This window comes from Elaeis guineensis, chromosome 8 (assembly GCF_000442705.2).
Source record: "Elaeis guineensis isolate ETL-2024a chromosome 8, EG11, whole genome shotgun sequence".
Lineage (NCBI taxonomy): Eukaryota > Viridiplantae > Streptophyta > Magnoliopsida > Arecales > Arecaceae > Elaeis > Elaeis guineensis.
Genome location: NC_026000.2, coordinates 95,349,733 through 95,369,823, shown reverse-complemented (window position 1 = coordinate 95,369,823; position 20,091 = coordinate 95,349,733). Strand labels below are relative to the sequence as shown.

General features: G+C 51.5%; 2 non-coding genes and 1 pseudogene across 2 annotated transcripts; all 3 read left to right on the top strand.

Annotated features, from left to right (window-relative positions):
• Positions 1-834: 834 nt before the first annotated feature.
• Positions 835-6,538, top strand: LOC140851273 (large ribosomal subunit protein uL16-like; annotated as a pseudogene).
• On the top strand, positions 1,055-1,153 carry LOC114913505 (small nucleolar RNA Z159/U59). Its single transcript, XR_003799476.1, has one exon. It is a non-coding gene; the product is annotated as a small nucleolar RNA Z159/U59 (small nucleolar RNA).
• LOC114913506 (small nucleolar RNA Z159/U59) lies at positions 1,238-1,328 on the top strand. Its single transcript, XR_003799477.1, has one exon. It is a non-coding gene; the product is annotated as a small nucleolar RNA Z159/U59 (small nucleolar RNA).
• Positions 6,539-20,091: the final 13,553 nt, after the last annotated feature.

The following is a 20,091-nucleotide window of genomic DNA, read 5'->3' as shown; positions in this document are numbered from 1 at the left end:
AGCCTTCTTGATCACCGAAGTACTAGCCTCTTTCAGATCTGCTCCGTAGGATTGGACCTTGTCGTAGAAAAAAATCTGCACAAACACCTTCGCACAGGACCTCGAAGAAGATGTTAGAAGAGAACCCTTTCTCTTCTTCTCTCCTTTATTTCCCTCTCCTTTTTTTCCTCTTATTTCTCTATGATTTTTCTCTCCTTTTTACCGTGAAAACTTGATGGAAAGGTTGGGCCATCCAAGAGGTGGAATGTCCCTCTTATAAGTGCAAGGGTGGGCAGCCACAAAGAGGCCCACGCCCAAACCCTAGGAGGAATCAAATTCCTCCTCAATCTCCACACCATCATAAAAGAAAAATAATTAGAGGAAATTCTCAATCTGATTCTCAATCAGATGAAAATTGATTAATTTCAAAATTAATCGAGAGAGAAAATCAAGATGGAGGGGGTGCTAACTATTTGTGCCCCTTCTTTTTTGCATGTGCTAAGAGGAGGGCACCGTTTTCTTCCCTTTTCTACATCGAATAGGAGAGAGAATCTCAATAAAATTAAGATTCTTAACCTCATCCAATTAGATGAGGTTTATGATCAATTTGGTTTTGGTTCAAATCTAATTTAAATTTAATAAAAATTTAATTTAAAAAAGTCGTTAATTCTCGTTCAATTAGGATTGGAATTCAAATTTAGCTTGAATTATTAAATTTAATTAATTTTAAATTTAATTTAATTTAATTTAATTTTAATTAAATAAAATTTGACCTATACTTTTCCGATCCAATATTTGACCCAACGCCCGTTGAAACCCGCTGGACCCCAGGAGACCCACCACTGCGGCCTGCCCCAAATTATAGTACCTAGGGTTTTTAAGGCCCGGGCATTCTTGCATCCATCTCCCCCGTCCCTCTATAAAACCCACCTCTCTGTCCGCTATTGCTTGCCCTTCCTCCGGCGGCGACGAGACGAAACAGGTACGCTTCTTCGCTTTACCGCCTGAGATCCAGTCTGATGATGGAAAAATCTTTCGTACTCTATGGTTTATATTTTTGGTTGGTGTGATGGATATCTCCGACGATAATCAAAAGAATAACTTTCGTTCTTCTGATGGTGGTGATGATCGCCACATATGCGGAAAAGCTTATGGAGACATGAACTGAGGAGACCCATCCATCAATTGAATCCAGTCTATTTGTTTTCGTTTTCTTTTTGTTATCTGATTTACCTTTTTTTAAATTCTCTTTAATATAATTTCCGATGATGATCAGATCAAAACTTTCGTTCTTCCGAGGTATATGTTGTGCAATGCGGAAGATTCACGGAGACCTGAACTGAGGATACTTTTTCAAGAATTTTTACTTGACGACTTATCTCTTACTTTTTGCTTTTATACTTTGTGTTGAGGTACGCGATTATTATGCTATTTGAATCCCTGTGAAGATGAGTTTGTGAGATTAAAGTAGTGGGCTGACATCCATTTGATGAATGGAATTATCTGTTTCCGAGGGATTCATCTGCACTTATGTTTGAGATAAACGTTATTGCGTTTTCCCTTTCAGGATTGCTCTAGGGTTGCGCACTAAAGCTGATCTTTTGTGCAGTGCCCTGACAAAAATTGCTATAAAATCTCAGTTTCGGGTTTTGTCCTTAAATTTGATATTCCATTATTACAAATTAGTAACTTGCATTTTTGTTTGACTAATTTATTTCTTGGAGCCGTATTTTCCGATTTCTGCCATTCTTGGTAATTGGTTTCTAGTCGTTCAGTAATTCACTCTATATTTGCTTTTAGTATTGAATAATCTTATCATGCTTAATTACTTTAGAAAAGCTAAAGTTAAAGGTATGGCCTTTCCAGATGAAATGGGTCGCTTGTTGATCTATTCAAGGTTAAAGCAAGTTTTATTTTTCTTTTTTGTGATGATTTTACAGCTCCTTTACGTGCAATTCCTGATTGTGGTCAGGTTTTTGTTTGGTAGAATAAGTTTGCCCTAGGATGGATCTGTTTTTGAATTTTTTATCTGAAATATCAGTTTAATATGATTTACTATAAAAATACGGTTATCCATATCATTGTAGTATTTATAAAAATCTACTGTTCTCACAAATTCAATCAACATTGTTTTCATTTGATGCTGTGTTTATGTATGGTGGTGTCATGGCTTAAAGGCTCCTTTTTCTATTTTAAACGAGTCTGGAGTCAAATTGAGGAATCAACAATGCACATTCACTGTCATATTAATGTTATCCCTGTAGTTTGAGTCATTTTTTTTGCTGCTACTTGGCAGTGGGCGTTCTACTTAGTGAGAGATCAAAATTATAGCTTCCAACTTTAATATGTATTTATACTGCTTTTTACCATGATATTGATTTCTTTGTTTTTTTATGTTGCTATTCACTATTCAGGTAACATTTACATTGTGTCTTCAATTAGCAACTTTTATCGTTTCATGAATTCTTAAGGGATATCTATTTTACAATATTTTAAGTAAGTTGCATGGTTGTTGCAGCTTCTGTGTTTATAACTTTGACGTATCAATGATTTCAGATATCATGTGCATTACTCTATATAACTGTTTTAATGTTATGGATCTTTCGAGGTCCAAGCTCCCAGTGATTGAACATAACACTAGTTTCAGCCTTGTCTGAACAATATATCTATGTTGAAATCTCAAATTTGTTCTGAGGGAGCCAGTTACCTACCATAATCCACAAAATATTAAGCATATGGGTACATCCTTACTATTTAAATTTTTTTTTGCTTATTTTTTTTGGGTTCTATAATGGGTCGAAGACCTGCCCGCTGCTCTCGAGAGATCAAGAACAATCCCTACCCTAAGTCAAGGTGTTGTTGTTGTGTCCCTGATCCCAAGATTTGAATATGTGATGTGGGTATGAAGGAGACGGGTGTGGATAAGTTCTCCTCCTGTGTTTGTTTACATTGTTAGCTAGGAAAAGGAGAATGCCTCTAGTGAAACTCTTGAGGCTGCCCTTGTTGCCTGCAACAAATACATGGCAAAATATTCTGGGAAGGATGCATTCCATCTTTTTGAGTGTGGGTTCACCCTTCTCATGTCCTGTGCATCAACAAGACGCTCTCTCATGCTGGAGCTGATAGTCTCCAAAGTGGCATGAGAGGTGCATGAGGGTGAATGTAGGGCATTTATCTATGCGGTGCAAAGATAGCAATGGTGCTCATTTCTAGGAGGCCCTAAGGTGGGCAAGTTCAAGTTCTTAGGTAGGCGGAAGATCATCGTAGGTAGGATAGACTCCTTGAAGTTTAAGGGAGAAAACACGATCGTGCTTGAGGAGATCAACACTAAGCTTCTGAATTGTCATGGACCATTAGCTATCTGGCAACTCGAAAGGTCCTTTTTGAGTGAGTTCTCATCATCGGCCTAGATGGTGATTATGCTATTTGTATCTCTAAAATTAGGTTTGTTTTGTCATACAATTTTTAAAGCCATGGGATGGTGCTCGTTCGTTCATGGCTGGCTACTTCAATTTAGGGATGAGACATTACAGTATTGTGTTAGGTAGGGTTGAAATAGGATAAGATACGAATTAGATTTTAATATATTCATATCCATATTTGTTGTCTGACGAATACAAATTAGAATATGATATTAGTTGGATGCAAAAATTTATATCCATGTTTGTTGTAAATGGATACAAATATAAATTGGATACTAAAAGCATAGATATAAATATGGATATAAGTAGGTTATTAAACTATATGACCATAGAATTATAGTATTACTAATTACTAAGTGGGTGGTAAATAAAATCAATAGCATATTAATATGGTTATATTTTTTCTTGAAAATTAATGAGTGCTATATAAAATTAAATAAAGTTACAAATAGAATCAGATATCTGGATATAGATTAAATACATATCTATCAATATACATATCTATTTTTCTTTGACTATCATGGATATTGTTGGTGCAAAAATCCGCCTGCGCCGGAGAAGCTGGAGTTGTGGGGGTCGCGGTCGCCGTCGGGACCTGCAAAAGAAGTCTAAACCGGAGGTGGGGTTGCTCCGGCAAGACCCTCCGACGCTCAAGTCGGTTCTCTGTCTCAACAAGAATGGAGTGCTCGAACAGAAATTTTAGCAGAGTTTCTAGGTAAAAAATGAGAGCTTAGAGAATAACGTATCTGGGGTCCCCCTTTTATAGGCGGAGGGGGCAACAGACTGATAGCGATGTCTGTAACCGTCGGGCAGTGGGCCGCCCAGAGTCAGGAGGAGTTTGTTGCGGAGAGTAGTGGAGTGGAATCGTGGCTATCATCGGGACATGCCACGTGGAGTCTGTCGTGGGGAGTGGAGCGGCGTCCGTTGTCGCGACTTATCAGAGGATGGAAGAATCGCGTGGTATCCGTCGCAGGAAGTGGAGCAGGATCGTGGGCATCATAGCGGTTGGCCAGGGAGTAATGGAGCCGCGCGAATCCGTCGCAGGAAGTGGAGCAGAGTCGTGGCCATTACTGCGGCCACGCCAGGGAGTGCAGGCCTGTTGGCTGAAGCTCGGCTGGAGTGTCTGGCGGGGAGAGGTGGTTAGCTACCCATTCTAGAGGAGCCTGGAGTCCGGCTCTCGTGGGAGTCCGGACGAAGTCTTCCTTCAGCCGAAGTTGAGGACGAGGTCCGGCTCCCGTGAGAGTCCGGACGGAGTCTTCCCGCAGTCGGAGTGGGAGACGAGATCTGGCTCCCGTAGGAGCCCGGGCGAGGTCTACCTGCAATCAAAGTCAGGGGCGAAGCTCGGCTCCCTTAGGAGTCCGGACGGAGTTTACCAGTAGCCAAGGTCGAGGGCAGAGCTCGGCTCCCATAGGAGTCCGTGCGGGGTCTTCCAGCAGTCGAGGTCAGAGACGAAGCTCGGACGGAGTCTTCCTTCGGTCGGAGTCGGAGACGAGGTCCGGCTCCCGTAGGAGTCCGGGCGGAGTCTTCCCGCAGCTGGAGCTGGAGGCGAGATCTGGCTCCCGTAGGAGCCCGGGCTGAGTCTTCCTGCAATGGGAATTGTGGGTGAAGTCCGGCTCCCGTAGGAGTCCGGACGAAGTTTACCTGTGAGTGAAGTCGTGGGCGGAGCTCGGCTCCCGTAGGAGTCCGGGCAAAGTCCGCCTGCAGCCGGAATAGGGAACGAGGTCCGGCTCCCGTAGGAGTCCGGGTAGAGTCTTCCCACAACTGGAGCTGGAGGGGAGATCTGGCTCCCGTAGGAGCCCGGGCTGAGTCTTCCTGCAATGGGAATTTGGGTGAAGTCTGGCTCCCATAGGAGTCCGGACGAAGTTTACCAGTGAGCGAAGTCGTGCGGAGCTCGGCTCCCGTAGGAGTCCGGGCGAAGTTCGCCTGCAGCTGGAGTAGGGAACGAGGTCCGGCTCCCGTAGGAGTCCGGGCGGAGTCTTCCTGCAGCTGGAGCTGGAGACGAGATCTGGCTCCCTTAGGAGCTCGGGCTGAGTCTTCCTGCAATGGAAATTGTGGGTGAAGTCCGGCTCCCGTAGGAGTCCGGACGAAGTTTACCTGTGAGCGAAGTTGTGGGTGGAGCTCGGCTCCCGTAGGAGTCCGGGCGAAGTCCGCCTGCAGCTGGAGTAGGGAACGAGGTCCGGTTCCCATAGGAGTCCGGGCGGAGTCTTCCCGCAGCTGGAGCTGGAGACGAGATCTGGCTCCCTTAGGAGCCCGGGCTGAGTCTTCCTGCAATGGAAATTGTGGGTGAAGTCCGGCTCCCGTAGGAGTCCGGACGAAGTTTACCTGTGAGCGAAGTCGTGGGCAGAGTTCGGCTCTCGTAGGAGTCCGGGCGAAGTCCGCCTGCAGCCGGAGTCGGGAATGAGGTCCGGCTCCCGTAGGAGTCCGGATGAAATCTGGTAGTCGTAGGAATCTACGTTGGAGAAGTTCAGCCATTGACGAAGTCCGGGGTAGTTCGGATTGGAGTTGAACCTGGCTGGAAGAAGTCTGGAAGGGATTCGGAGAACAGCTGATAGTCGTAGAAAGTCGGCTGGCGGTGGAGCTTAGTGAGCACTTGGGGCGGCTTAATAGATAACTGGGGGAACTCATGTTGAAGGAGCTCGGGTGGTGCAGTGGGAGTTCGTCCGTCGGGGAATTCAGTCAGCACTGTAGGAATCCAGCCGTTGGAGAAGTCCGGAGAGATACCATCTGCGGTCGAAAGCCGGAGGAGTCCGGGAGGGTCAATCCTGTTAAGAACTTCGGCTGAGGGTATTTTATACCCAACACCAGTCCCCCTACTTTCGAGTTCGAATTTCGAATGAAGGAAGTACAGAAAGATTGTCACAGCCGAAGTTGCTCCCTCGATGTCCGCGCGCAATCGTCAGATATTTTGGCATTTAATGCGCGTGCGCTGGAGTCTTTTCAAATCGAGGCGATCCGAAGAGGCTCTTTTGGAACCTGCAGCGGAACGGTGCTCAAGGCATGACGCAATAAAGGCACTGTCAGCCATTTGCCACTTTTTAACCGCCTACTGTGGTGAGTGGGACACGCGGTGAAAAGAGACCGGCTAGAGGGGATTCGCAATCGTCATTATGTCGGATCTTAGGGTCTATTTAAACCCGCACTCCCTCCAAGAGTCCCGCTCTATCCGACGGTTCGTTCTGGCATCCTTCTTCTCCCTGAGAACTTCGATTTTTCTCAGCGCCCTTTTCAGCCTTAGGCGTTCCTCGAGCCGTCCCCATTTTCGCACCTTCGTACTTTCCGAATCGCCTAGGTTAGTCTCGGAACTTCTTCCTCTTTTTGTTCTTCCTTTTGCCGTTCGATCTTTCTTCCTCTTGCTCTACACATCAGTCCCCGAGACCTTGTCCGTGATTTTCCCCGATTTTTAGGGATTTCGTCTCTGTAAGTGGTCTTCGCGTGATTCTAGATGTCTTCCAGGGGTTCTTCTTCTAGCGGCTCTAGGAGTTCGTCTGTCTCGTCTCCCAGAGTCCTCAGGCGGTAGATGAACGGGTAGGTAGAGCTGAACCTCGTCCATTTTTGCACCGGACGCCATTCCTTGTTCTCTGACTTCGGACGAACTCCAACTGATAAGAGTTCAGTATGGGGTTCCTCCGGACTACGAACTGGAATTTCCTGGCCCGTCCGACCGGGCTAGTGCCCCTCCCTCCGGCTGCTTCTGCCTGTACCAGGAGGCCTTCCGTGCCGGACTCCGGCTTCCTCTTCTGCCTTTTGTCATTGCTCTTTTCCGGTTTCTGGACATTTCTCTGGCTTCGGTTGCACCGAACTCCTTTAGGTTTTTGATAGGATTCCTCTCTCTTTGTCATGTAGTCGAAGTCCAGCCCACCCTTTCCTTGTTTAGATACTTCTACACCTTCAAGCGTCATCCCACGGCGAAGGATTGGTGGTACTTCTCCCCACAGTTCGGTAGGAAGGGGTTACTGAAAGGTGCCCCTTCTATCCATAACTGGAAGGGAAGTTTCTTTATGTTCGATGCCCGACCTTGAGGCTAGAGTTGCCCCCTTGGGGCTCCCTGAGGGACTCCATCCGCCGGGCACCAGCTTGGGGGGGACGACCATCAAGCCTCCCAGAAACTCCTCAAATATCCAACTCTTTCTCTCCCCAACCTCCTGAAGGAGCAGTTTCTGTTCAACATCGGCCTGAGCCCCCTGGATCCCGCCAGTATTTCATCTCTCCTTTTTTTTCTTTTCCTTTCCTTTCCTCTCTTTCTCCTACTTCTCTTTTCTTCTTTTTCACGCCCTCTTTCTCTTCTCTCTTTTCTTTTCTCTTCTTTTTTTTTTTTTTTTTAGGCATGGACGCCGAAGAAGCACAGATGCTTGCCAGGGGCCTGAAGGCTCTCAAAAGAAAGGGCGCCGCGGCCTCCAGGCCGGCGAAGAGGGCCAGAGTGGAGGGGACGAGTTCGGCCGCGCACGCCCAAGCGACCTCAGCCGCCGACGTCCTTGCAGACACTGAGCGTCCCGCCGCCGGGCTTCCCCGAGGGGTTTGAGTTCTCCTACCGAGGTCTCTGCTTCGGAGATCCGTCCTGAGGAGATGCCAGGGGGTGAGAGGAAGAGGAGGAAGACCTTGGCCCGCAGGGTCGGCAGTCGCGGGCTGCCACTGAAGAATCCCGCGGCTCTGAAGAGGAGCAGGGGGATGATCCCTTCAGTGATAGGGATCTAATAAAAAAGCTGGTAGACGGGTGCTCACTGCCGAAGTCGTCCAGAGGATCGTCCGCGTCGATCCTACACAACGAGTCTGGGACTCGCTGGGGTCCTTCCTCGAGGTAAGTAGATTCATCCTCCTTTTTCCTTTCGCTTCTTCATTTAATTAACTTCCCAGCTCCCATTCTGACCCTCCGGTCGTCCTTGAGCTCGGGCACCAACTCTCCAACATCGAGACGACAAACAAGGTGGTGGAAGGTCAGCAGGCCGAGGCTGCCCGCCTTAAGGAAATGGCCCTCGAGGTGGCCGGTCTCCGAGAGGCGCTTGAGAGAGAAGACAGACCTCGATGGAACAGAAGGCCGACCTGGAGGAGTTGGTGAGGAGGGCGGAGGCCGAGGTTGCCAACATGGCGGAACAGATCCCGACCCTGGTCTCGGAGGCCAGGGGTCAAGCGGTGGAGGAGTTTAAGGCTTCCACCGAAATGAAGAAGTTGAAGGTTGAGTTCGGCCAAGCCGCATTCAATAGAGGGTTCGAGCTCTGCCAGGAGAAGATGGTCGTGAAATTCTCCGAGCTCGACCTCAGCTTCTTGGACGAGGCGTCCGAGGATGAAGTCGGACCCTCCACCGCCGTTGCAGCCACCGCGGTCTACCCCCAGAGGTGCCGAGTCCCCCCGTTGATCCAGAGGTCCAAGACCTCTAACTTTGTATTCTTCCTTTATTGTCATTTTTTTTCTTTTTTTTGTCTTCAAGAAACGTTCAGTCAATAAAATTGATCTCCTCCTTGTGGGGGACTTTTCTTCTCTTCTTTTTCTTTTTTTCTTTCTTCTTCTTTGTAATGAGCTGCGTCTTAACGCGTTGACCTCCCGATGGCAGCGCCCCGCCGAAGCGCTTCCCTTGCCTCAAGGGATTTACTGAAGTCTACAATCCAGCGGCTGAAGAAGGAAGTTCTCCGTTTAACAAAAAGGTCGAAGAAGAGGGAAGGCGAGCTTCGCAGGTTGAGGGAGAGTCATTCCGAAGCCACCGCGGAGGCACCTACTTTCGGAATCTCTACGTGAAGGGGATCATGGAGTACAGTCGGAGGAAGGCGAACTTGGAGAAGGAGCTTGAGGAACACAAGAAGCGTGCCAGCGATCAAATTTGGGCTCAAGCCGCCAAAATCAGTTCCCTCAGGGTGGAGCTGTCGGTTGCCCAGGAGAGGATTGGCCAGCTGGAGGGAAGTTCATCCTGGCTTTTGACTCGGGCCGACAGCGATCGGGAGTGGTCGAAGAAGGTCTCCGACCTCCAGCAGCAGCTCCAGGATGCCGAGGCGAGCTACGATGCGTACCGGACTGGCTGGCACAAGCAGGTGGACGAATACAAGGGAGGCTCCGGATGGCGACTGACGAGGTTGCCCGCCTTCGAAGGCAGCTAACTGAGGGGGCTCAAACTACCTCCGCTCGGGATTCCGACGAACTCCAAGCCCTGAGGAGGATCGCAGAAGAACTATCCGTCGCTCTTGGAGAGGAGAAGGTCGAGCTGCAGCGATTGAAGATCCAGCTGGTATGCGAGCAGCAGGCCGTCAAGGACGCGGAGGCAGAATCGAGGTCCTGAGAAAAAGGCGTCGAGAGGCGGAGAACGAAAGCCAGCGATCTTATCGAAGATATATGGAGATATTAATGAGAGAGAGAATTGGAAGCATAAGTCGAACATTTAAGGAGTTCCCAGGCGAGGATCGAAGCTGAAAATCCGAGGTCGGAGGAAGTCGGGTCCCCTTAGGACTCTTTTTGTCCTTCCGTCTTCCCATGTATATATTTTTTCTTTTTTGTTTTGTCTTGTTCTTGTTGTTTTATCTTGTTCTTGTTGTTTTGCTTTTCTTCCTTTAGCCTGCTGGGCTTTGTAGTGTATATTTTGTGAATGAAATGAAAAGGGATTTTGTGTTATCTCGTCCACGTGTTGCATTAAATCGTCGTCCGCCGAACTTTTTTGTCTCTTGACTTGTTCGACGTCGGTGTCGTTCGGAGGTGCCCAGTCGTCGCCACGTTGATTTGCTTTTCTTTCGTCCATGCCATAGGCTCGAGCTCGTGGTCTGAACTTCGCATTATCTTGGAGGAGTCATTATTTTCTTGACCCGTGTCGAGAGCCTTCTTAGAGACCGGGGATGCTCGGTAGGAGCTCCCGTCTTTGTTGAGACGAAGTTCCCTATGTTTTTGGTGTAGTTTGTTTTTCATCTGTTGTCGATGTAGTTCGTCGCTTTCCTTTTTAATTTTCCTTCTCTTTTTTGAGTGAGGGTCCTTCCCTTGCTTTTCGGGGGGTCGCGTAGAGGTGTGGAGGTGCCATTGAGGGGATTTTTTCCTTTATCCGATCATGTTGGGTGATCAGGTTTTTGTCATCGTCAGGACGAGGTCCTCCCTGTTCTTGACGTAGTCGATCTCAGCTCAGGTTAGGACGAGGTTCTCCTTCTGTTCCCAACGGGGCTGTAGGGGCACATAAAGGTCGTTGCGAGGGCCTCTCCCCCCATCCGGTCTAAAAGAATCGGGTCTTCGACTTTGCTCATGTCAGGACGAGGTTTTCCTCCTGTTCCTAACATGGCTGTGGGGGCACATTAGGGCGTTGTAGGGCCTCTCCCCCCATCCGGTCTAGAAGAACGGGTCTTCGACTTTGCTCATGTCAGGACGAGGTTTTCCTCCTGTTCCTAACATGGCTGTGGGGGCACATTAGGGCGTTGTAGGGCTTTCCCCCATTCGGTTTAAAAGAACCAGGTCTTTGACTTTGCTCATGTTAGGGCGAGGTTCTCCTCCTGTCCCTAACATGGCTGTGGGGGCGCATAAGGGCGTTGTAGGACCTCTCCCCCCATCCGGTCTAAAAGAATCGGGCCTTTGACTTTGCTCATGTTAGGGCGAGGTTCTCCTCCTATCCCTAACATGGCCCTTGGGGCACTCAAGGGCCGTTATATGGGCCTCTCCCCCGATCCGATCTTAAAATAATCGGACTTTCATTTTGCTCATGCTAGGACGAGATTCTCCTCCTGTTCCTAGCATGACCATGGGGGCACTCAAGGGCCGTTATATGGCCTCTCCCCGATCCGATCTTAAAATAATCGGACTTTCACTTTGCTCATGCTAGGACGAGATTCTCCTCCTGTTCCTAACATGACTTGTTTTAATTGTTTGAAGGGGTTATCCCCAGTCGTAACAAGTCCATGCTAAAAGGAAAAGACATGCAAAGTCGTTAGTAATACATTTACAGGCTTTCCGAGTCCCATGGTCGTGGAAGGTCTGCTTCTCCTTGGGGTCCTCCGGCGACGGAGTTGATGATCCCGATTGGAGGTCGATCTACGGGTTGCTCTTCCCTCCTTGGCGGCTCGGGCTGCGGCAGGGTTCTTGGCCGATCTTTTCTACCCTCAGGCCGGCGTCGAATGAACCTATCGAGTCGACCTCGTCGGATGAGCTCCTCGATCTCGTCTCGGTGCTGGATGCATTCCTCCGTGTCGTGGTCGTTGTCGCATAGTAGAGGCAGAACTTGTTGGGATTGCGCTTTCTGGGGTGTGTGTGCATCCTCTCTGGCCTAGGGAGCTGCTCTCTGACCTCCATTAGCACCTGGGTTTTCGAGGCATTGAGGGGGGCATAGTTGCGGAATCTTCCCGATGGAGAACCCCGCCGAACTCTGCGGTCCGGACTTCTCTGCCTACGTACCCGGGAGGAGTATGGACACGCTTGTGCCTGGGAGGAGTTCGAGAACGTGGCCGAGCTTCTCTCGGCCTTTTTTCGACTGCGGGCTTACTCGAGTCTCCCGCCTGCCGTTCTCCGCAGTCTTCTCATTTTTCATTTTGAAGGCTTCTTCCGCTCGGGCGTACCCTTCGGCCCGAGCCAACAGATCAGCAAAATCTCTGGGGTACTTCTTCTCCAGGGAGAACAAAAGGTCATTCTTCTGAAGTCCGCCTTTCAGAGTGGTCATTTCTACCGACTGGTCCAATTTCGGACCTCCAGCGCGGCAACATTGAAACGATTGATGTAGGCTCGAATGGACTCCCCCTCCCTCTGCTTGATATTGATGAGGGACTTCGAATCCTTTCGGGGGCGTCGGCTGCTGACAAAATGGGCCACAAATTGGTGGCTCATCTGATCGAAGGAAAAGATGGTACCCGACTTCAGCGTCGAGTACCAGTTTCTCGCCGCTCCCTTCAAGGTGGATGGGAAGGCTCGGCATAGAATGGCGTCGGGTGCGCCATTAAGCAGCATCATTGTCCGGAAGGCCTCCAGATGATCAATCGGGTCCGAAGTCCTGTCGTAGCTTTCAAACAGGGGAGTTTGAAGTTTGGCGGGATCGGTTCTGCGTGATCATTTGAGAAAAGGGAGGGTCAGTGCAAATATCCTCACCATAAGCGGGGGGAGCGTGGTGCAGTTCTTCGATCCGCCGGTTCATCTCCTAGAGCCTCCGGTCTAGGAAATCCTCTCGACTACGGGTCTCGAGGGTCCTCTGGCAGAATGGGGTAGAGATCTTCCAGGGGTGGAGTCGTGATCCGACTGAGGGCTCTCCACCCTCGGGTTCGTCTTTCCGGGAAAGACGGGGTGGCTGGCCCAAGTGGCCCGCCCTATCGTCGGATTCTGATGTTCCGGTGACACTCTTTCCAGGCGTACTGATGCTGCGGCTACTGCTGCTGCTGTATGGCCTGCACAGCTTTAGTGAGGCCTCTGACCTACTGCGCCAGCAGATTAAATTGCTCCGCGCCAACCGTCGTTACCGGAGGAGGAGGAGGCTGGGGAACTGGAGGTGAGGCCGGAGCCTGAGATCTGGCCGCGGGGGCGTGGATCATCGCGTGGACGCCTTGCGGGGAGGCATCGGGCAAAGACCAAGTGGAGGGAGGAGGAGAGGACGTCGGAAAAGATGTCCAGGGGCGGTCCCGTTGAGCGCTCCTTTAAGAACAAGGGTACTGCGAAGACACACTCCTTCCTCTAGCACTAATCTGTTGGTGCAAAAATCTGCCTGCGCCGGAGAAGCTGGAGTTGTGGGGGTCGCGGTCGCCGCGGGGACCTGCAAAAGAAATCTAAACCGGAGGTGGGGTTGCTCCGGCAAGACCCTCCGACGCTCAAGTCAGTTCTTTGCCTTAACAAGAATGGAGTGCTCGAACGAAAATTTTAGCAGAGTTTCTAGATAAAAAATGAGAGCTTAGAGGATAACGTATCTGGGGTCCTCCTTTTATAGGCGGAGGGGGCAACAGACTGATAGCGATGTCTGTAACCGTCGGGCAGTGGGCTGCCCAGAGTCAGGAGGAGTTTGTTGCGGAGAGCAGTGGAGTGGAATCGTGGCTATCACCGGGACCTGCCACGTGGAGTCTGTCGTGGGGAGTGGAGCGGCGTCCGTTGTCGCGACTTGTCAGAGGATGGAAGAATCGCGCGGTATCCGTCGCAGGAAGTGGAGCAGGATCGTAGGCATCATAGCGGTTGGCCAGGAGTAATGGAGCCGCGCGGAATCCGTCGCAGGAAGTGGAGCAGAGTCGTGGCCATTACTACGGCCACGCCAGGGAGTGCAGGCCTGTCGGCTGAAGCTCGGCTGGAGTGTCTGCGGGGAGTGGTGGTTAGCTACCCGTTCTAGAGGAGCCCGGAGTCCGGCTCTCGTGGGAGTCCGGACGAAGTCTTTCTTCAGCCGAAGTTGAGGACGAGGTCCGGCTCCCGTGAGAGTCCGGATGGAGTCTTCCCGCAGTCGGAGTCGGAGACGAGATCTGGCTCCCGTAGGAGCCGGACGAGGTCTACCTGCAATCAAAGTTAGGGGCGAAGCCCGGCTCCCTTAGGAGTCCGGACGGAGTTTACGAGCAGCCAAGGTCGAGGGCGGAGCCCGGCTCCGTAGGAGTCCGGGCGGGGCCTTCCAGCAGTCGAGGTCGGAGACGAAGCTCGGACGGAGTCTCCTTCGGTCGGAGTCGGAGATGAGGTCCGGCTCCCGTAGGAGTCCGGGCGGAGTCTTCCCACAGCTGGAGCTGGAGGCGAGATCTGGCTCCCGTAGGAGCCCGGGCTGAGTCTTCCTGCAATGGGAATTATGGGTGAAGTTCGGCTCCCGTAGGAGTCCGAACGAAGTTTACTTGTGAGCGAAGTCGTGGGCGGAGCTCGGCTCCCGTAGGAGTCCGGGCAAAGTCCGCCTGCAGCCGGAGTAGGGAACGAGGTCCGGCTCCCGTAGGAGTCCGGGCGGTGTCTTCCCGCAGCTGGAGCTGGAGGGGAGATCTGGCTCCCGTAGGAGCCCGGGCTGAGTCTTCCTGCAATGGGAATTGTGGGGAAGTCCGGCTCTCGTAGGAGTCGAACGAAGTTTACCTATGAGCGAAGTCGTGCGGAGCTCGGCTCCCGTAGGAGTCCGGGCGAAGTCCGCCTGCAGCCAGAGTAGGGAACAAGGTCCGGCTCCCGTAGGAGTCCGGGCAGAGTCTTCTCGCAGCTGGAGCTGGAGACGAGATCTGGCTCCCTTAGGAGCTCGGGCTGAGTCTTCCTGCAATGGGAATTGTGGGTGAAGTCCGGCTCCCATAGGAGTCCGGACGAAGTTTACCTGTGAGCGAAGTTGTCGGCGGAGCTCGGCTCCCGTAGGAGTCCGGGCGAAGTCCGTCTGCAGCCGGAGTAGGGAATGAGGTCCGGCTTCTGTAGGAGTTCGGGCGGAGTCTTCCCGCAGCTGGAGACGAGATCTGGCTCCCTTAGGAGCCCGGGCTGAGTCTTCCTGCAATGGGAATTGTGGGTGAAGTCCGACTCCCGTAGGAGTCCGGACGAAGTTTACCTATGAGCGAAGTCGTGGGCGGAGCTCGGCTCCCGTAGGAGTCCGGGCGAAGTCCGCCTGCAGCCGGAGTCGGGAACGAGGTCCGGCTCCCGTAGGAGTCCGGATGAAATCTGGTAGTCGTAGGAATCTATCGTTGGAGAAGTTCAGCCATTGACGAAGTCCGGGGTAGTTTGGATTGGAGTTGAATCTGGCTGGAAGAAGTCTGGAAGGGATTCGGGGAACAGCTGATAGTCGTAGAAAGTCGGCTGGCGGCGGAGCTTAGTGAGCACTTGGGGCGGCTTAATAGATAACTGGGGGAACTCATGTTGAAGGAGCTCGGGTGGTGCAGTGGGAGTTCGTCCGTCGGGGAAATTCAGTCAGCACTGTGGAAATCCGGCCGTTGGAGAAGTCCGGAGAGATACCATCTACGGTCGAAAGCCGGAGGAGTCCCGGGAGGGTCAATCCTGTTAAGAACTTCGGCTGAGGGTATTTTATATCCAACACCAGTCCCCCTATTTCGAGTTCGAATTTCGAATGAAGGAAGTACAGAAAGATTGTCACAGCCGAAGTTGCTCCCTCGATGTCCGCACGCAATCGTCAGATATTTTGGCATTTAATGCGCGTGCGCTTAGTCTTTTCAAATCGAGGCGATCCGAAGAGGCTCTTTTGGAACCTGCAGCGGAACGGTGCTCAAGGTGTGGCGCAATAAAGGCACTGTCAGCCGTTTGCCACTTTTTAACCATCCGCTGTGGTGAGTGAGACACGCGGCGAAAAGAGACCGGCTAGAGGGGATTCGCAATCGTCATTATGCCGGATCTCAGGGCCTATTTAAACCCGCACTCCTCCTCCAAGAGTCCCGCTCTATCCGACGGTCTCGTTCTGGCGTCCTTCTTCTCCCTCTGAGAACTTCGATTTTTCTCAGTGCCCTTTCCAGCCTTAGGCGTTCCTCGAGTCGTCCCCATTTCCGCACCTTCGTACCTCTCTGAATCGCCTAGGTTAGTCTCGGAACTCCCTCTTTTTGTTCTTCCTTTTGCCGTTCGATCTTTCTTCCTCTTGCTCTGCACATCAGTCCCCCGAGACTTTGTCCGTGATTTTCTCCGATTTTTAGGGATTTCGCCTCTGTAAGTGGTCTTCACGTGATTCTAGATGTCTTCCAGGGGTTCTTCTTCTAGCGGCTCTAGGAGTTCGTCTGTCTCGGTCTCCCAGAGTCCTCAGGCGGTAGATGAACCGGTAGGTAGAGCTGAACCTCGTCCGATTTTTGCACCGGATGCCATTCCTTGTTCTCTGACTCCGGACGAACTCCAACTGATAAGAGTTCAGTATGGGTTCCTTCGGAGTACGAACTGGAACTTTCTGGCCCGTCCGACCGAGCTAGTGCCCCTCCCCCGGTTGCTTCTGCCTGTACCAGGAGGCCTTCTGTGCCGGACTCCGGCTTCCTCTTCTGCCTTTTGTCATTGCTCTTTTTCGGTTTCTGGACATTTCTCTGGCTTCGGTTGCACCGAACTCCTTTAGGTTTTTGATAGGATTCCTCTCTCTTTGTCATGTAGTCGAAGTCCAGCCCACCCTTTCCTTGTTTAGATACTTCTACACCTTCAAACGTCATCCCATGGCGAAGGATTGGTGGTACTTCTCCCCACAGTTCGGTAGGAAGGGTTACTGAAAGTTGCCCCTTCTTCTATCCATAACTGGAAGGGGAAGTTTCTTTATGTTCGATGCCCGATCTTGAAGCTAGAGTTGCCTCCTTGAGGCTCCTGAGGGACTCCGTCCGCGGGCGCCCAGCCGGGGGGGACGACCATCAAGCCTCCAGAAACTTCTCAAATATCCAACTCTTTCTCTCTCCAACCTCCTGAAGGAGCAGTTTCTGTTCAACATCGGCCTGAGCCCCCTGGATCCCGCCAGTATTTCATCTCTCCCTTTTTTTTCTTTTCCTTTCCTTTCCTCTCTTTCTCCTACTTCTCTCTTTTCTTCTTTTTCTCGCCCTCTTTCTCTTTTCTCTCTTTTCTTTCTCTCTCTTTTTTTTTTTTTTAGGCATGGACGCCGAAGAAGCACAGATGCTTGCCAGGGGCCTGAAGGCTCTCAAAAGAAAGGGCGCCACGGCCTCCGGGCCGGCGAAGAGGGCCAGAGTGGAGGGACGAGTTCGGCCGCGCCCGCCCAAGCGACCTCAGCCGCCGATGTCCTTGCAGACACTGAGCGTCCGCCGCCCGGGCTTCCCCGAGGGGTTTGAGTTCTCCTACCGAGGTCCCTGCTTCGGAGATTCGTCCTGAGGAGGTGCCAGGGGGTGAGAGGAGGAAGAGGAGGAAGACCTTGGCCCGCAAGGTCGGCAGTCGTCGGGCTGCCACTGAAGAATCCCGCGGCTCTGAAGAGGAGCAGGGGGATGATCCCTTCAGTGATAGGGATCTAATAAAAAAGCTGGTAGACGGGTGCTCACTGCCCGAAGTCGTCCAGAGGATCGTCCGCATCGATTCTACACAACGAGTCTGGGACTCGCTGGGGGCCTTCCTCGAGATAAGTAGATTCATCCTCTTTTTCCTTTCGCTTCTTCATTTAATTAACTTCCCAGCTCCCATTCTGACCCTCCAGTGTCCTTGCAGCTCGGGCACCAACTCCTAGCCAACATCGAGACGACAAATAAGGCGGTGGAAGGTCAGCAGTCGAGGCTGCCCGCCTTAAGGAAATGACCCTCGAGGTGGCCGGTCTCCGAGAGGCGCTTGAGAGAGAGAGACAGACCTCGGCGGAACAGAAGGCCGACCTGGAGGAGATGGTGAGGAGGGCGGAGGTCGAGGTTGCCAACATGGCGGAACTGATCCCGACCCTGGTCTCGGAGGTCAGGGGTCAAGCGGTGGAGGAGTTCAAGGCTTCCACCGAAATGAAGAAGTTGAAGGTTGAGTTCGGCCAAGCCCATTCAATAGAGGGTTCGAGCTCTGTCAGGAGAAGATGGTCGTGAAATTCCCGAGCTCGACCTCAGCTTCTTGGACGAGGCGTCCGAGGTTGAAGCTGGACCCTCCACCGCCGTTGCAGCCGCCGCGGTCCACCCCCCAGAGGTGCCGAGTCCCCCCGTTGATCTAGAGGTCCAAGACCTCTAACATTGTATTCTTCCTTTATTGCCATTTTTCTTCTTTCTTTTGTCTTCAAGAAACGTTCAGTCAATAAAATTGGTCTCCTCCTTGTGGGGGACTTTTCTTCTCTTCTTTTTCTTTCTTTCTTCTTCTTTGTAATGACTGCGTCTTAACGCGTTGACCTCCCGATGGCAGCCCCCGCCGAAGCGCTTCGCTTGCCTCAGGGATTCCGCTGAAGTCTACAATCCAGCGGCTGAAGAAGGAAGTTCTCCGTTTAACAAAAAGGTCGAAGAAGACGGAAGGCGAGCTTCGCAGGTTGAGGGAGAGTCATTCCGAAGCCACCGCGGAGGCCACCTACTTTCGGAATCTCCACGTGAAGGGGATCATGGAGTACAGTCGGAGGAAGGCAAACTTTGAGAAGGAGCTTGAGGAACACAAGAAGCGTGCCAGCGATCAAATTTGGGCTCAAGCCGCCAAAATCAGTTCCCTCAGGGTGGAGCTGTCGGCTGCCCAAGAGAGGATTGGCCAGTTGGAGGGAAGTTCATCCCGGCTTTTGACTCGGGCCGACAGCGATCGGGAGTGGTCGAAGAAGGTTTCGACCTCCAACAGCAGCTCCAGGATGCCGAGGCGAGCTACGATGCGTACCGGACTGGCTGGCGCAAGCAGGTGGATGAATACAAGGGGAGGCTCCGGATGGCGACCGACGAGGTTGCCCGCCTTCGAAGGCAGCTAACTGAGGGGGCTCAAACTACCTCCGCTCGGGATTCCGACGAACTCCATGCCCTGAGGAGGATCGCAGAAGAACTATCCGTTGCTCTTGGAGAGGAGAAGGCCGAGCTGCAGCGATTGAAGATCCAGCTGGTATGCGAGCAGCAGGCCGTCAAGGACGCGGAGGCAGAATTCGAGGTCCTGAGAAAAAGGCGTCGAGAGGCGGAGAACGAAAGCCAGCGATCTTATCGAAGATATATGGAGATATTAATGAGAGAGAGAGAATTGGAAGCAGAAGTCGAACGTTTAAGGGGTTCCCAGGCGAGGATCGAAGCTGAAAATCCGAGGTCGGAGGAAGCCGGGTCCCCTTAGGACTTTTTTTGTCCTTCCGTCTTCCCATGTATATATTTTTTCTTTTGTTGTTTTGTCTTGTTCTTGTTGTTTTGCTTTTCTTCCTTTAGCCTGCTGGGTTTTGTAGTGTATATTTTGTGAATGAAATGAAAAGGGGATTTTGTGTTATCTCGTCCACGTGTTGCATTAAATCGTCGTCCGCCGAACTTCTTTTGTCTCTTGACTTGTTCGACGTCGGTGTCGTTCGGAGGTGCCAGTCGTCGCCACGTTGATTTGCTTTTCTTGTCGTCCATGGCCATAGGCTCGAGCTCGTGGTCTGAACTTCGCATTATCTTGGAGGAGTCATTATTTTCTTGACCCATGTCGAGAGCCTTCTTAGAGACCGGGGATGCTCGATAGGAGCTCGTCTTTGTTGAGACGAAGTTCCCTATGTTTTTGGTATAGTTTGTTTTTCATCTGTTGCCGATGTAGTTCGTCGCTTTCCTTTTTAATTTTCCTTCTCTTTTTTGAGTGAGGGTCCTTCCCTTGCTTTTCGGGGGGTCGCGTAGAGGTGTGGAGGTGCCATTGAGGGGACTTTTTCCTTTATCCGATCATGTTGGGTGATCAGGTTTTTGTCATCGTCAGGACGAGGTCCTCCTGTTCTTGACGTAGTCGATCTCAGCTCAGGTTAGGACGAGATTCTCCTTCTGTTCCCAACGGGGCTGTAGGGGCACAAAGGTCGTTGCGAGGGCCTCTCCCCCCATCCGGTCTAAAAGAACCGGGTCTTCGACTTTGCTCATGTCAGGACGAGGTTTTCCTCCTGTTCCTAACATAGCTGTGGGGGCACATTAGGGCGTTGTAGGGCCTCTCCCCCCATCCGGTCTAGAAGAACCGGATCTTCGACTTTGCTCATGTCAGGACGAGGTTTTCCTCCTGTTCCTAATATGGCTGTGGGGGCACATTAGGGCGTTGTAGGGCCTCTCTCCCCATCCGGTCTAAAAGAACCGGGCCTTTGACTTTGCTCATGTTAGGGCGAGGTTCTCCTCCTGTCCTTAATATGGCTGTGGGGGCGCATAAGGGCGTTGTAGGGCCTCTCCCCCATCCGGTCTAAAAGAACCGGATCTTTGACTTTGCTCATGTTAGGCGAGGTTCTCCTCCTGTCCCTAACATGGCTATGGGGGCGCGTAAGGGCGTTGTAGGGCCTCTCCCCCCATCCGAT